The sequence below is a fragment of the Tursiops truncatus genome, chromosome 10 (assembly GCF_011762595.2).
Source record: "Tursiops truncatus isolate mTurTru1 chromosome 10, mTurTru1.mat.Y, whole genome shotgun sequence".
In the NCBI taxonomy this organism is placed as follows: domain Eukaryota; kingdom Metazoa; phylum Chordata; class Mammalia; order Artiodactyla; family Delphinidae; genus Tursiops; species Tursiops truncatus.
This window is the reverse complement of record NC_047043.1, coordinates 62535363-62551450: the sequence shown is the minus strand read 5'-3', so window position 1 is coordinate 62551450 and position 16088 is coordinate 62535363. Positions and strand designations below refer to the sequence as shown.

Sequence of the window (16088 nt, the reverse complement as noted above, 5' to 3'; positions counted from 1 at the left end):
CTGTATGACCCAGGCAAATCTCTTCCCTTTACCCCTGGGCCTCAGTTTCTTCATCTGTAAATAAAGGGCTTTAACTGGATCAGGGCTCTCAAAAGGTAGTAGTTGTGTTAACAGTAGCCTATCACGAATTCAGTAAAGCTTTCTTTTTAATCATGATGGAATCTACATGCATTTGAAAAGTAACTGTACATACACCTAAATGATATAATTTATCTGGCCCACAGATTGGTGCACATATAGATTTGAGGGTCCCCTGCAATAATTGCAGAATCCCTGTAGCACAGAAACCCCTGCACCAGAGGTTCTTGGAGGTCCCTTCTAGTTAGTAGTGTCTGAGACCTTGACTGAGCAAAAGGAACCAGAAATCCTGAGCACCTCATGTCTACCTAAGTTTTGACTTGGTTTAAAACACACACACACACACACACCTCCTCCTCCTCCCATTTTCTTCCTTGGAAAGACTGGGAAATCTTCCATTCCTGACCCTGCCCTGGTGGTATCTTTGGATCAACAGGGATAGTGTAGCATGACACCACAAATTCTGTTCCCTATCACAGGCAGGCGAGGCGCAAGATTCAACCAGTTGCTTATTCAAGCAGGAAAAGCAGCAGGACAAAATCTGAGTTGGAAGTAATCTGAGACAGGTGTTCCCAAAGAAAGCAAAAGATATACCCAGAATTGATTTCTCTTTGACGGAAAACATTTTGATACTATTGCTCCTACCTTCAAGGAGCCCACAATGAACATAAATTAAACAATAAGTGAACAGTTAAGTGCCCTGCCTGCGCAGACAGAATACCCTTGGGATCAGTGGGGTTTAAGACTAAGCATTTAGGCAGTCACGAGATGCTGAAAGTGCATAAATAGTAATCCATAATTTTACTAAGGCACACATGTGAATCATAAAGGCTATGAATCTTGTGTGTAAGAATGAGTCTGTAAAAATGAGTAGCGATGGGTTAATCTCTAAAATTCCTTTGGGCTATAAAGTCGATAATTAAGAGAGACAGTAAGTATATCATGGCAGATAAGAACATACTCAGGAACTAAATTGCCTGGGTTCAAATCTAGGTTTTGCCATTTACTAGCAGCGTAACTCTGGGCTACTTAGCTTCACTGTGCCTCAATTCACGAAATCTGCAAAAATGGGGTAAACAGTACCTCACTCATGGGGTTACTGTGAAGATTAAATTAGCATTTAATGCATGGCATTTAAAACAGTGCGTAGCACATATTAAGCGCTAAATAAGTGCTTGTTAAATTAAAAAAATGTCCTTAAATTGAGAACTTTACAGAATTCATTTTTAAGACCTTTAGAGAAAGGGTCGGCAAACCATGGTTATGGGCCAAAATCCGGCCTTCCTGCCTCTTGGTTTTTTGTGTGACCCATGAGCTAAGTGTAGTTTTTACATTTTTAAATGGTTGAAAAAAATCAACCCTAATATTTCATGACATGCGAAAATTGTATAAAATCCAAATTTCAGTGTCCATATATAAAGTTTAATTGGAACACAGACATGCCCATACAATGGCAAAACTGAGCAGCTGTGATAGTGACCAACGGCCTGCAAAGCCAAAAATATTTACTATCTGCTTCTTTATACAAAAAGTTTGCTGACCTCTGCTCTAGAGTCACAGGGAAGAAATATTATGAAGAGGGATGTGAACACATTCTCTAGAAAGAAGATGCTGATCACTTATCTAAGACCCCCCAACCCCCATTCTCCACCCACGTCACACCTGATTTTCTGCTGGTATTCACAGACTCCCCTGCCAAACCAGTATGATCTGTCTGCACTTTGTGGAATCCAACACTGAGATAAAGTGTCTTATACAACACTTGCTCCTTTTCAAAAGGAAGTGAGCTAAGGCATTCACTCTGGAGTCATGAATAGCCTGTAACCACCAAATGCCTTTTTTTTAAAACTTCAGTTTCTTTCTTTTTTTAAAAAAATTATTATTTATTTTCTTTATTTTTTTGGCTGCATTGGGTCTTAGTTGCAACATGCGGGATCTTTGTTGAGGCATGCAGGATCTTTTGCTGCAGCATGTGGTCTCTTCGTTGCAGCACGTGGGCTTCTCTCTAGTTGTGGCCTGCGGGTTTTCTCTCTCTCGTTGAGGCATGCGATGGTGTGCAGGCTGAGTTGCCCCAGGGCATGTGGGATCTTAGTTCCCTGACCAGGGATCGAACCCGAGGTCCCCTGCATTGGAAGGCGGATTCTTTACCACTGGACCACCAGGGAAGTCCCTAAAACTTGAGTTTTTTTTTTTTTTTTTTTCGGTACGTGGGCCTCTCACTGTTATGGCCTCTCCCCTTGTGGACGCGCAGGCTCAGCGGCCATGGCTCACGGGCCCAGCTGCTCCGCGGCATGTGGGATCTTCCTGGACCAGGGCATGAACCCGTGTCCCCTGCATTGGCAAGCAGACTCTCAACCACTGCGCCACCAGGGAAGCCCAAAACTTCAGTTTCTTAATCATAGTTATACAATTATTCTTTCTTCAACCCCCCACCCCCATGGAGTTTCAATGCTAATTAGCCTCAGCAAATAATGCAGCCTTGTCCATCAGATACATAGGAGGTGGACTGCATGGAGATGCCTTGAAGCATCTGCCTTCCAACCTCAGGTATCAACCAATCCTCCACGTTATTCAGCGACCACCCAGCACAAAGCCAGCTCAGCCCACCTCTCCACGGCAACCAAAATCTTAACATGTGAGACAAGTAAGGCTACTCCATGTTAGAGATGGGAAGCTTCAGTCTCAAGAACTGTACTTTTCTGTTCTTACCTACTCCAGTGGACTTCAAACTCTTTGAGGTAATAAGGGTCTTGTACATCCCCTAAACAGTTCAGTAAATATTTATTGAAATTAAAATACCAACTCTATCCTTAATAGCTGCCCAGAAAAATCAACAATTCCCTGTGAAAATAAATTAACCCTGTAGACAAAAAGGCAGTTTCACTAAAAGTTATAGTCAAAATGGACTGCAGGTTCTTTCAGTTAAGTTTAGAAAAAGATATGGAAGACTGAGAAGGAGGCACTGTGACTTTTTTTCTACTCATTTCCTTCAAAATTTTCTTACATATATAAGTAGGCACAGTAAATCTTCAAATAACCACAACACTTGAGGGCTAGTACAACAATCTATTATTATTATTTACTATCAACTAGATATCATATGATCTCTATATAGCTATGTAGTATAAATATAGCTATTAATTATGTATTAATACTGCTATAATAATATATTAACCATGAATGATCTGTAATAGTACGATGATGATGATCTATTAACAGTTTTAGGTTACTTGAAGGTTAACAGAAAACACCTGTAGCTTCAATACATGCCACTAAAAACCTTCCAAACAAACATGACTAGCTATGGATTCTATCTCATGTCAGCTCTATTCAGTGTGCCTTACTTTCTTCTGGGAATGTCTTCTATCTTCATTCCCACCACACTATACAAAATATGACCTAAGCCCTACCAATTAGACCCTTCCTCAGGATTTTTCAAATAAGGAAGAAGGAAGAGGGACAATCCCTCCAGGTAACAAGGAGCTATCAGGTGCTCCATCCCCTTCCATGTGTGATGAAGCAGTCTGCAGTGGGAGAAGGATGCTGACCACAGAGGGGATGAGTCTTAGCAGCATTTCAGTCCCCCAGGCCCATCATCAACCCTATCTGTTCTCCTGTTTGATTACATGAGCCAATAAATGATTGGTCTAGACTACTGAGGCTAGTTCTGCCATTAAGAGCCAGAGCCCTAAGCACTGTGGTCTGGAGAAAGCCCTGGGGAAATGCAGGAAAGGGGGACCTTCCTTCCTGATCTTAATAGATGGGCTCTAACTAAAGGTGGTTTCGGCTCTGATTGCACCCCGGTGGTGCCTCAAGGTCCCCACTCTGCTCAACAGTTAGGTCTTAAAGGACCCCATGTGTGAAAACACCAGGGTGACAGCATCTGCTACAGGCATCATAGGCATAAAGCAAACACAGTGTTTTACTGACTGGGAACACTGTGGGGGATGCAGAAATGGGCAACAGATACCTGTTGCATGGATGACTCATTTTTCGAATTCCTAGCAGTTATCTTCTGAGAAAAATATCATAACGTTAGATAGGGATAGCCAAACCCAGCATCTGAATCCCCATCATAACTGGGGTATGTGACCTGCCTGAGGTCAGATGGACAGGAGCTAGGGCTACTTAGTGTCCTCCTCTGTAAGTGTGAACAGTAGATTCTGAAGAAATGTTACTCATAGCTCACACTCCCCCTCCCCTTCCCCCTCCAAAATGAGACCCTGATCATTTTAATAGCCCTATAGCTAATAAAGAAATCGATTTTGTAATTTTAAAACCCCCGAAAAGAAGGTCTCCAGGCTCAGGTGGTTTCACTAGAGAATTCCACCAAACATTTAAAAAAGAACTAATACCAATTCTAAACAATCTCTTCCAGAAAATAGAAGAGGAGGGGACAACTCAAATTTATTTTATGAAGCCAGTATTAGCCTAATACCCAAACTAGACAAAGACCATACAAAAAAAGAGAAAACGACAGACCAATATCCCTCATGAATATAGATGCAGAAACCCTTAACAAAATATTAGCAAATAGAATTCAGCAATACATGAAAAGAACTATATACTGTGACCAAGTAGGGTTTATGTCAGGGATCCAAGGCAGGTTCAATATTCAAAAATTAATCAATATAACCCACCATAATAACAGGTTAAAAGAAAAAGAAGTCACATGATCCTCTCAATCAACGCAGAAAAAGCATATTACAAAATTCAACACCTATTCATGATAAACACTAGGAGTAGAGGGTAATTTCCTCAACTTGATAAAGAATGTCTACAAAAAAACTTTAGCTAACTTCATACTTACTGGTAAAAGACTGAATGCCCTCCCCTAAGATGAAGAAAAAGGCAAGAATGTCTACTCCTACCACTGCTATTTAACATAGTCCTGTAAGTTCCAGCCAGTGCAGTAAGGTAACAAAATGAAATAAAAGGAATACACATCAGAAAATAAGAAATAATACTATCCCTATCTGCCAATGACACGACAGTTTATGTCCAAAATCCAAAGCAATCTACCAACCCCCACCCCACACAGAAACACCAAACCCCACACAGAACTAACCTAGAACTAATGAGTGAGTTCAGCAAGGTCACAGTACATAAGGCTACAGGACACAATATTGACATAGAAAGTCAACTGTATTTCCACATACTATCTATTAACGCGTGTGAACCAGAATTTGAAATATAATTATATAATTGTTCAAAAAATTAAATACTTCAGTGTAAATCCAACAAGCTGATTTAGAGGACTTACATGCTACAAAATGCTGATGAAAGACATCAAAGATCTAAATAAATGGAGAGACATACTGTGTCCAAGGATTACAAGACTCAACACAAAAAAGATGTCAATTCTCTGCAAACTGGTGTACAGATTTAATGCAATTCCTATCAAAATTCCAGCAAGATTATTTTTATAGATATAAAGATTATTCTCAAATTTATATGGAAAGGCAAAGGAACTAAAACAGCTAAAACAATTTTTAACAAAAATTAAGTGCAGGGCTTCCCTGGTGGCGCAGTGGTTGAGAATCTGCCTGCTAATGCAGGGGACACGGGTTCGAGCCCTGGTCTGGGAAGATCCCACATGCCGTGGAGCAACTAGGCCCGTGAGCCACAACTACTGAGCCTGCGCGTCTGGAGCCTGTGCTCCGCAACAAGAGAGGCCGCGATAGTGAGAGGCCCGCGCACCGCGATGAAGAGTGCCCCCGCTTGCCACAACTAGAGAAAGCCCTCACACAGAAACGAAGATCCAACACAGCCAAAAATAAAAATTAAAAAAAAAACACAAAAAAAAGCCTTTACTCTTCCTTTAAAAAAAAAAAAAAAAATTAAGTGCAAATGGCCAATAAGCACATGAAAAGATGTTTAACATCATTAATCATCTGGGAAATACAAATCAAAACCACAATGAGACACCACTTCACACCACACTCGAGAGGATAGCTATTATCAAGGAAAAAAAAAAAAAGAAAAACCAAACAGGAAATAACAAGTGCTGGTGAAGATGTGGTGATATTGGAACCCTTGTGCACTGCTGGTGAGATGCAAAATGGTGTAGCCACTGTGCAAAGCAGTTTGGTGGTTTCTCAAAAAGTTAAACACAGAATAACAATATGACACAGCAATTCCACTCCTAGGTATGTATCCAAAAGAACTGAAAGCAGAGTCTCAAAGAGGTATTTCTACACCCATGTTCATAGCACCATTATTCACAGTAGCCAAAAGATGGAAACAACCCAAGTGCCCATCAACAGATGAACGGATAAACAAAACATGGTATATACATACAACAGATTATCATTCAGCCTTAAAAAGAATGAAATCAAGAAAGAAGCCACAGATTGGAAGAAAATATTTGTAAAACACATGTCTGATAAAGGACTGTTATTCAAAATATCCAAAAAATTCTTAAAATCCAACAAGAAAACATCTGAATTTAAAAATGGGCAAAAGACTAACAGAAATCTCACGAAAGAAGATACACAGTTGACAAATAAGCGTATTAAAGAAGCATATTAAGATACTCCACACCACGTCATCAGGGAAACGCAAATTAAAACAAAGAGGTAAAAATACACATCTACTAGAATGGCCAAAATCCAGAGCACTGACAACACCAAATGCTGACAAGGATGTGGAGCAACAGAAACTCTCATTCATCGCTGGTGGGAATGTAAAATGGTACAGCCACTTTGGAAGACAGTTTGGCACCTTCTGACAAAACTCAACATATTCTTATCATATAATCCAGCAATCACACTCCCTGGGATTTTCCCAAAGGAGTTAAAAATGTATGTCCACATAAAAATCTGCACATAAATGTTTATAGCAACTTTATTCATTACTGCTAAAACCTGGAATCAAACAAGATGTCCTTCAGTAGGTGAGTGGATAAATAAACTGTGGCACATCAGGTCAATGGAATATTTTTCAGCATTAAAAAGAAATGAGCTGGGACTTCCCTGGTGGCACAGTGGTTGAGAATCCGCCTGCCAATGCAGGGGACACGGGTTCGAGCCCTAGTCCAGGAAGATCCCACATGCCGCGGAGCAACGAAGCCCATGTGCCACAACTACTGAGCCTGCGCTCTAGAGCCCACGAGCCACAACTACTGAGCCCACGCGCCTAGACCCTGTGCTCTGAAACAAAAGAAGCCACTGCAATGAGAAGCCCACGCACCACAATGAAGAGTAGCCCCTGCTCGCTGCAACTAGAGAAAGCCTGTGCGCAGCAACAAAGACCCAATGCAGCCAAAAATAAATTTAAAAAAAAAGGAAATGACCTATCAAGCCATGAAAAGACCGGGAGGAACCTTAAATGCATATTTACGTGAAAGTAGCCAATCTTAAAAAGTTACATACTGTATGATTCCAACTACATGACATTCTGGAAAAGGCACAAGTATGGCGATAGTACAAGGATCACTGGTTGCCAGGGGTTAGGGAGGGATTAATAGGTGGAGCACAGATGACATTTAGGGCAGATTTTTAGGCACAGAATATGGTTTTTGATAAATGTATGACACATTTATCACAAAAGTGCGCCCTAATGTAAATTATGGACTTTGGGTGATAATGATGTCTCGATATAGGTTTATCGATTGTAACAAATGTACCACTCCGGTGCAGGATACTGATAGTGGGGGAGGCTGTGTGTGCAGTGGGAACGGGGAGTGTATGGGAAATCTCTGTGTTCTGTTCATTTCTGCTGTGAACCTAAAGCTGCTCTAACAAAACAAAAGACTATTTTTTAAAAAAGGAATGATATTCTAATGCATACTACAACATAGATGAACCCTGAAAACATTATACTAAGCCAAATAAATCAGGGACAAAAGGACAATATTTTATGATTCCATTTATATGAAGGGTCTAGAATAGGGAAAATCATAGGGACAAAAAATAAAACAAAGGCTACCAGGGGCTGGAATAAGGGGCATTGAGGCATTATTGCTTAATGTTTATAGAGTTCTGCTTTGGGTGATGAAAAAGTTTTTACAAATAGATAGCAGTGATGGCTATACAACATTGTAAATACATTTAATGCCACTGAATTGTACAATTGAAAACAGTTACAATGGGGGAAAAAGGTAAAATAAAATAGTACAGTGGGAGGAGTAACTACCCATTTCACGATTTATTACACAGATGGCTAGAATAAGCAAAACTGTGCTGTACTGGCGCAGGAATAGGGACACTGACCAATGAAACAGAACAGAGAACCCAGAAGTAGCCCCACACAGGTACAGCCAACTGGTTTTCGACAAAGGTACACAACCATTTGTGTACCTTGAATGGAGGAAAGACAGTCTTTTCAGCAAATAAGACTGGAGCAATTGGACGTCTTTAAGCAAAAAAAGGAACTCTGACATAAACCTCAGTTTATACAAAAATTCACTGAAATCTGCCAGCAAGTGGGAAATAAAGGCAGGGTTTCTATCTTGCAACCTGGAAGAACTGTTTCTTCTTTGGGAAACCTCAGTTTTTGCTCTTAAGACCTTAGACTGATTGGATGAGGCCCATCACATTAAGGACGGTCACTTGCTTTACTCTAAGTCTACTATTTAAATGTTAATCACATCTAAAAAATATGTTCACAGCAACATCTAGACTGGTGTTTGATCAAACAACTGGGCACCAAAGCCCAGTCAAGCTGACACACAAAACTAACCATCGCACTCACATATGCTGGTAGGAATGTAAAATGGTACAGCTACTCAGGAAAGCAGTTTGGTGACTTCTTCTAAAACTGAAAATGAATTTACCATGTGGCACAGCAGTTGTAGTCTTGGGCATTTATCCCAGAGAAATGAACACCTACATTCATACAAAATCCTGTAAATGAATGTTCACAGCACCTTTATTCGTAATACGCCCAAACTGGAAAGAGCCTAAATGTTCTTCAATGGGTGAGTGGTTAAACAAAACCATGGTATGGTGCATCCATACCATGGACCACTACTCAGAACTATAAAGGGAAAAACTATCGACACAACAACTTGGATGGCCCTCAAATGCATTACACTGAGTGAAAAAAGCCAATCTCAAAGGTCAAATACTCTGTTTCCATTTATATAACACTCTTGAAATCAGAGATGGAGAACAAATTAGTGGTTGCTAGCAATTAGAGATGGTGGGTGGGAGGGAGATGGGCCTGATGATAAAGGGGTAGCACAAGGGAGATCTCTGTGGTCATGGAATAGCTCTACATCATGGAAGTGGAGGTCACTGGTAACCTTGACGAGCAAATGGTGGTTGCCTGACAAAACGAACTTACCTATCCTCCTAAAACACGAGTCCCACCAAGGGAGCAATCTTTCATGTTTCCTGGAATAGTCTAGCAATTAACACTCAGTATATGTCAAATGAAGGAAGTTTCTGAATGAATCCACTCGATTTAAAATTGAGTCTGGTCGTGTCAGTCTCCATTTTGTTGAGCTCCCTACTGCCTGAGTCAGATCCAAATTCTAAACTGGCGCCAATTGACCCTAACCAGTTTTATTCCCCACCATGCCTCTCTTCCAAGCCTCTGCCAATTCCCTTACATCGCTCTATTCCCTCTGCTTGGATCCTTATCCCTTACTTTTCTGCCTGGTGAATTATTCCTCATCCTTGAAGATCCAGCGCAAATGCTCCCTCCTGAGGGGCTAACCTGACTTCCAGGCAGTCAGCTCTCCCCTTCCTGTAGCACCTGGTACAAGCCTCTAGCACACAAGATACCACACTATGTTGTCCCTAATGAACGTCTCCACATCAAGGCTGAATATTCTTCCCATGGAAAGGAAGGATTGTATCCTAGCACTTAGTGCCTCATTCTCAAGTCTTCTTAATGAATCCTAAAACGATTTCATCTAAAAGGTAGCTCTCAGTCCTTCATCTGGGATAAAAGTAACAAAACTTCTATGAGTTTCACCTCTTCTTTTGAATCCTGGTCTTCTGGCTCAGGGCTGGTAGAACTAGTGGGAGGAAGGCACTGGCCCTTAACTACAGAAAGCGTAAAGAGTGTTACTCTCTAACCTTATCTGAAAATTTATTAGTTGAAGTAAAAGCCTCAAGGAAAAGATGATAAGGCTTGGGGCCAACTGGCGGAGGGCTTGCCTTCCAAACTAACAGTGCATTCTCAACCCTGGAAGAAATAAGCCACTCCACAGTTGTCTAGTTCAGGTGCATGTCTACCAAGGTGGCATGTAATGAAATGGGGTGTGGGCGGTGTCACTTCATCTTGAATGCTGGATAGCTTGCCTGCCAGCCCAGAACACGGTCAGAGGGATGCTCATCCATCCTACCCTACACAGAAATGTTTAGTCCTCACAAACCCATGGGGCCGGGAAACAGATGACAAGTACAATGAAACATACGGAATTGGTTTGGTCTGGGGTTTTGATGACATTTAAAGCACACTGTGTGAAACCCTCTGTGATGGAGCTTGTGTGTCTCTGCTTTAGGGCGCCCCACGGGGTAAGTGATTCAGGAAGGGGGTGAGGGAGGAAGTGGCTGACCAGCTAGCACTAAAAAAAGACCTGGGGCTATGGTCCCACAGAAAGAGCCAGTAAAGAGCTGGCTAAACACTCAGGCCTGTCCCCACATCTTCCAAACCCTCCCCTGGCTCACCCACGTCCAGCAAGGTAGAATGGGAGGTAAGTAGGAGACAGGAGGGAGGAGTCATCAGAAACCACTCAACATCTAACTGTACCAACCACATGTGATTTGCAAATGTTTCTTACCAGTTCAGACTCCTGACCATGAGAATTCAAGGAGTTCAGTCTGCATTCAACCCACCTCCCCAATCACACCTTCCACCTTGCTCCTCCATGTCTTACCTGTTCAAGAAACATCCTGCATATGCACTTTCATGCCTGGGCCCTTGAACAGGCTCTCCCCAGCATGGAATGCCTCTTCCTACCATATCTGTCTGTCAAAGTCCTATTCATCTTGCAAGGTACCAATCAGACACCATCCTCTCCATGAAACCATCACAAACCCTCTAAACTGGAAACAACTGCCGTCTCTCTGGTGTTCCCTCAGGCCTCTGGTGATACCGGGGCAGTTATGGAATTTATCACACTCTGCCTTGTCTCATAGTTAACTGATGGGTAGCTCTCTCTCTTACCAATCCTTAAATGCCAAAGATAGGGGCTGACTCCTACTCATAGCAGGGTGCCTCACGTACCTAGCAAAGCACCATGCACAGCTAAATGCACTTCAACAATATGTTGACTGAAGGAGCGTCTCGAACATAATGCCAGGGGCCCTTGAGGGTAATTCAGCAAACACTTTTCAACACCTGAAACATGCCAAGTACTGTGTTAACTAATGGATGCTTCACATGCTTCCAAAGCTCAACATCTAGAGGTGGAGAAAGACTCTCTAACACACCTACATTCTGCTCAGTATGCTAAGGGGGGTAGGTGCAAAGTGTTAAGGCAATGTTTCTCAAACTTTCAGGTGCACAGGACGTAAGAATCACCAGATTCTAGCTTAGTAGGTCCGACATCCTACATTTCTCACAGGCTCTCAGGCAATGCTGATGCAATGACAATACTCTGAGTAACGAGGGGTTAAAGTGGGAGAGGGAGAGATTAACTGCACCTGGAGGAATATGAGCAAACTGTCTTCAGAGAGATGGGATTTCACACAACAACTCTCCACTGTGATAGGGCAAAAGAAAGAAGATGGCACGGGTCTCTGCCCAACAGAAACACAGGTTGGCAGGGAGTCAGGCAAGCAAACTTTCAACCACAAGACAATGCTGAACAGACACAAATGCAAAGTGCTTTAGGAGAACAGAGGAAGGAGTGTGTTTGGCCGCTTCTCTCCCCTTAAGAAGAGAAAACTACAAAAGGAGCTTTGAAGCATGGGTAGGACTCTGCTGGCCGAGGTGAGTGGGTACTCCAAGCCAAAGGAATACTAGAACAGAGCCCCAAAAGTTGGAGAACTTAGGTCCTTAGAGACAGCCAGCAGGCGGAGACTGTGGGCAACTAGGGGAGAAAGGCAGAGAGGGGCCAAGTCTGAAGGAACTGGACTATCAAGAACACAGGTGGAGGGCTTCCCCGGTGGTGCAGTGGTTAAGAATCCGCCTGCCAATTCAGGGGACATGGGTTCGAGCTCTGTTCTGGGAAGATCCCACATGCCGCGGAGCAACTAAGCCCGTGTGCCACAACTACTGAGCCTGTGCTCTAGAGCCTGTGAGCCACAACTACTGAGCCCACATGCCACAGCTACTGAAGCCCGCGCACCTAAAGCCCGTGCTCCACAACAAGAGAAGCCACCGCAATGAGAAACCCGCACACTGCAACAATGAGTAACCCCCGCTCATCACAACTAGAGAAAGCCCGCACACAGCAACGAAGACCTAACACAGCCAAAAATAAATTAATTAATTTATAAAAAAAGAACACAGGTGGAGATCCTAGAAAATTCATCCAGAGTGGCAGTCGACACCAACAGAACATCCTTAAGCTTCTCCATCTTATACCTCACAGAAGGCAGTGACAGATTTCTGAGCAGCTTAGAATAATCAGAGATTCAGTTAAATCAGCAGTCCTTCCATTAATCCTACAGAAAACCAGCCAGCGGCTGCTGCTCCTGCACTGCCACTACCCCATGGCTCTTCCCAGATGTCTTGCTGACTTAAAGTGATAGCCTATGGACATGTGGAAAAAAAGGCAAGCTTGGGTTTCCCTGGTGGCGCAGTGGTTGGGAGTCCGCCTGCCGATGCAGGGGATACGGGTTCGTGCCCCGGTCCAGGAAGATCCCACATGCCGTGGATTGGCTGGGCCCGTGAGCCATGGCCGCTGAGCCTGCGCGTCCGGAGCCTGTGCTCCGCAATGGGAGAGGCCACAACAGTGAGAGGCCCGCATAACGCAAAAAAAAAAAAAAAAAAAAAAAAAAAGGCAAGCTTTACCCAACATGGGTAGGACCACCTTTGAAAACCACCAAGAGCTGAGCAGCTCTGTTCTACTTCCTGCTCCCCTGACAAGTTTCTAACCTCTGATTTTCTCTGTGGTGTGGAAGAACAGACGTTCCTTCAACAACAAGCCAGAATTGGTCTCTCTTGCTCTGGCCATTACCATTATCTCTCCTGAACAGACAAGAAGGGGAAAGTGGAAACGATATTCTGTGCTTGCTTCATGAACTATGGAAAATGCATCCTACCTCTCTTAGATACACCCGTAAGACTCACCCTGCCCTGCCCTGATTCTTCATTTACTCATTCATAAATAAATAAATACTGTCTAGCTTCATTCATTCATTCATTCACTCACTCATTCAACAAGTATCTACTGAGCTGTACTGTACTGTGCAAGGAATTATGCTGGGCCTGGGGGCTACCTCTCCGACCTTGTGTCCTTCCACTTTTCTCCTGGGTCATGTTATTCTTATCACACCAGCTGCCTGCTATTTCCCCAAAATGCCAACTATGCTCCTGCTTCAGCTGTGCTGATTATTCCCTCTGCCTAGAATACTCTTCCCTCAGATACACTCATGGATCCCTCCTTCCCTTCCTTCAGGTCTCTACTTAGAGAGACTGGCTCTGGTCCCTCTGAGAAAACAGCACTCAGTCTCCTTATTATCCTTTATTTTTCTCCATAGTACGCATCACCACTGGACATTTTATATCTATTCATTTGTTTATTGTGTCGTCCTGTCCCCGACACCCCCAGGCTGGAAGGTAAGCTCACACTCACAGAGGTTCTGCCTACTCTGCTCGCTGCTGCAGCCCCAGCACTTAGGACAGTACTTGGCTCATGGAAGGCGCTGACATATCTGCTGATACACTGCTGAATGAGAATGAAAGGGAAGTCACTCAGAGGAGGAGAATAACATGATCAGAGCTGAAAAACAATCCCTTAGCTATACCAGAATCATCCCCTAAAGGGTTTATAAGAATTCTCAGCAAGTTGCTAGAGCTAAAGAAACCCCAGGTTAGGTAAAAGGTGAAGAGGGTCTGAATTAGGACAGTGGGTTACTGAGCACCTGTTATGCAGACACCTCAGTAAATGATTCAGTCACAGCCCCTGCTCTCACAGAGTTACAATACTGTAAATAATTATGTAACTGTCATTATGATAAATGCCACAAATACACCTAAAAGAGAGGGGACAAGCCAAAGCCAATCCTAGAGTTTCAATCCTACATGACTAGATGGGTGGTGTGCCATCCTTACACAAAGGGAACAAAAGAAGAGATTGTTGAGAAGGGAAAGAGGCTTCATTTTAGACTTAATGAGCATAAGGATCAATAGGACAAATGGAAATGCAGGTCTAGTGTTTAGGACCAAAATCAGCGGTTGGAACAAAGATCTGAAAGTCATTTTTAACTTGTAAACTATGCCAACAAACCTTCAGTGGAAGACAGGATGGCATAGTATGTTTCGCTGATCCTCAGGATAGCTCTGTTAAAGGTTATATGACATTTAGATTTTACAAATCAGTACAGGAAAAATAAGCTTATAACATGTGTGCATCACTTAAATGTGTATCTCTTAGAAGTCAATTCCTTTTAAGTGACCACTTGAAGTGCAGCCACAGGGCTGAGCTAATAAAATGTGGCTCTTAACAGCTGAAGCAGCTTACTGCAAAAGCTAAAGAAGAAAGGTTTAGTATGAAATGTTTTTGATCAGTGGATCTGGATAGAGACAAATTCTGTTTTTAGTGTCTCTCCAATCACAAAGCACTATGAGCAATCTCATTTGCCCACTTGCTAACAAGTCTTCTTCAGCTTCTCCTTTTTTAATTGTAAAATATACATAAAATTTACCATTTAAACCATTTTTAAGTGTACAGTTCAGTGGCATTAAGTACATTCACGCTGTTGTACAACCATTACCACCATCCATCCCCAGAACTTCTTCATCTTCCGAAACTGAGATTCTGTACCCATTAAACACTAACTCCCGATTCCCTCCTTCTCCCAAGCACTGCGAAATCTCCATTCTACTTTTTATTTTTATGAATTTGACTTCTCTAGTTACCTCATTTAAGAAGAATCATATGATATTTGTCCTTCTGTGACTGGCTTATTTCAAAACTTAGAACAATGTCTTTAAGGTTCATCCATGTTGCAGTATGTGTCAGAATTTCCTTCCTTTTTAAGGCTGAATAATATTCCAGTGTATATATGGAACATTATTCCATTGTATGTGTGGAACAAAATGTACCACATTTTATCCATTCAACCACTGACGCAGTTTGCCATTGGGCTGCTTCCATCTTTTGCATATTGTGAACAGCAATGCTATGAACATGCCTGCACAAATATCTGTTCTTGAGCTTATTTTCTAAAAAGCATTTTTGTGTTCTCATCAGATATGCAGCACACTGCCCAGACATGTTGGGCCATACCTGAACTACTGATCTACTTTGCCTGCCAAAAGCCCAAACTCTGGCCCTTACCTTCACGGCCCTGCACACAGCCGCTCAGGTCCACTGGAACACAGGAGCCATCACGGTCTCCTCTGGCCTGCCATTGTGCAAGCAGCTAAGCATCCTCAGCTTCCACTAAGACAGAAAGGGAGCACGGTGTCTTTAGTTAATGCTTTGGAATAGTCTGCCTCAAGCTTCAGCAGAGCTACAAGACTTTAAAGATGAGATGCAAAATATAACAGTGACTTCTCCTATGTCAGTTATTCAGTCACCGACCAGGACACTCCCATGATCACCTGCGGTAAGCTGGAAAAAGAAAGTCTTTCACTTCTGGTTCACCCGTACTCTTTACCAAGAGAGGCTTCCGATTTCTGAAGTATACGCCGGGGCAATAAAGCAAGTGTAATCTACTCCAAAAACCTTAAACTTTACAAAGGCCATATCAGTATACAATATGGGTAAGGCAACGGGTCTGGCCCACACCTGTTTTTGTAAATAAAATTTTCCTGGAACACAGCCAGACCCATTCATTTATGTACTGTGTACAGCTGCTCTAGTGGTATAACACCAGAGTTCAGTAGCTGCAACTGAAACTGTATGACCCACAAATCCTAAAATATTTACTATCTGGCTC

At 42.6% G+C, this 16088-nt stretch overlaps 1 protein-coding gene across 6 annotated transcripts in view; it reads right to left on the bottom strand.

The window, feature by feature from the left end:
• KLHL18 (kelch like family member 18) overlaps positions 1-16088 on the bottom strand; it is a 52521-nt gene that overhangs the window by 29316 nt on the left and 7117 nt on the right. Inside the window, exon 2 of one of the 6 annotated variants that reach the window (XM_033864827.2) lies at positions 15485-15589. The exons of the other annotated variants lie outside the window; for them this stretch is intronic. The gene's annotated coding sequence lies outside the window, so the exon portion shown is untranslated. The remainder of the gene's footprint in view (positions 1-15484; positions 15590-16088) is intronic. 6 annotated transcript variants of the gene reach the window in all.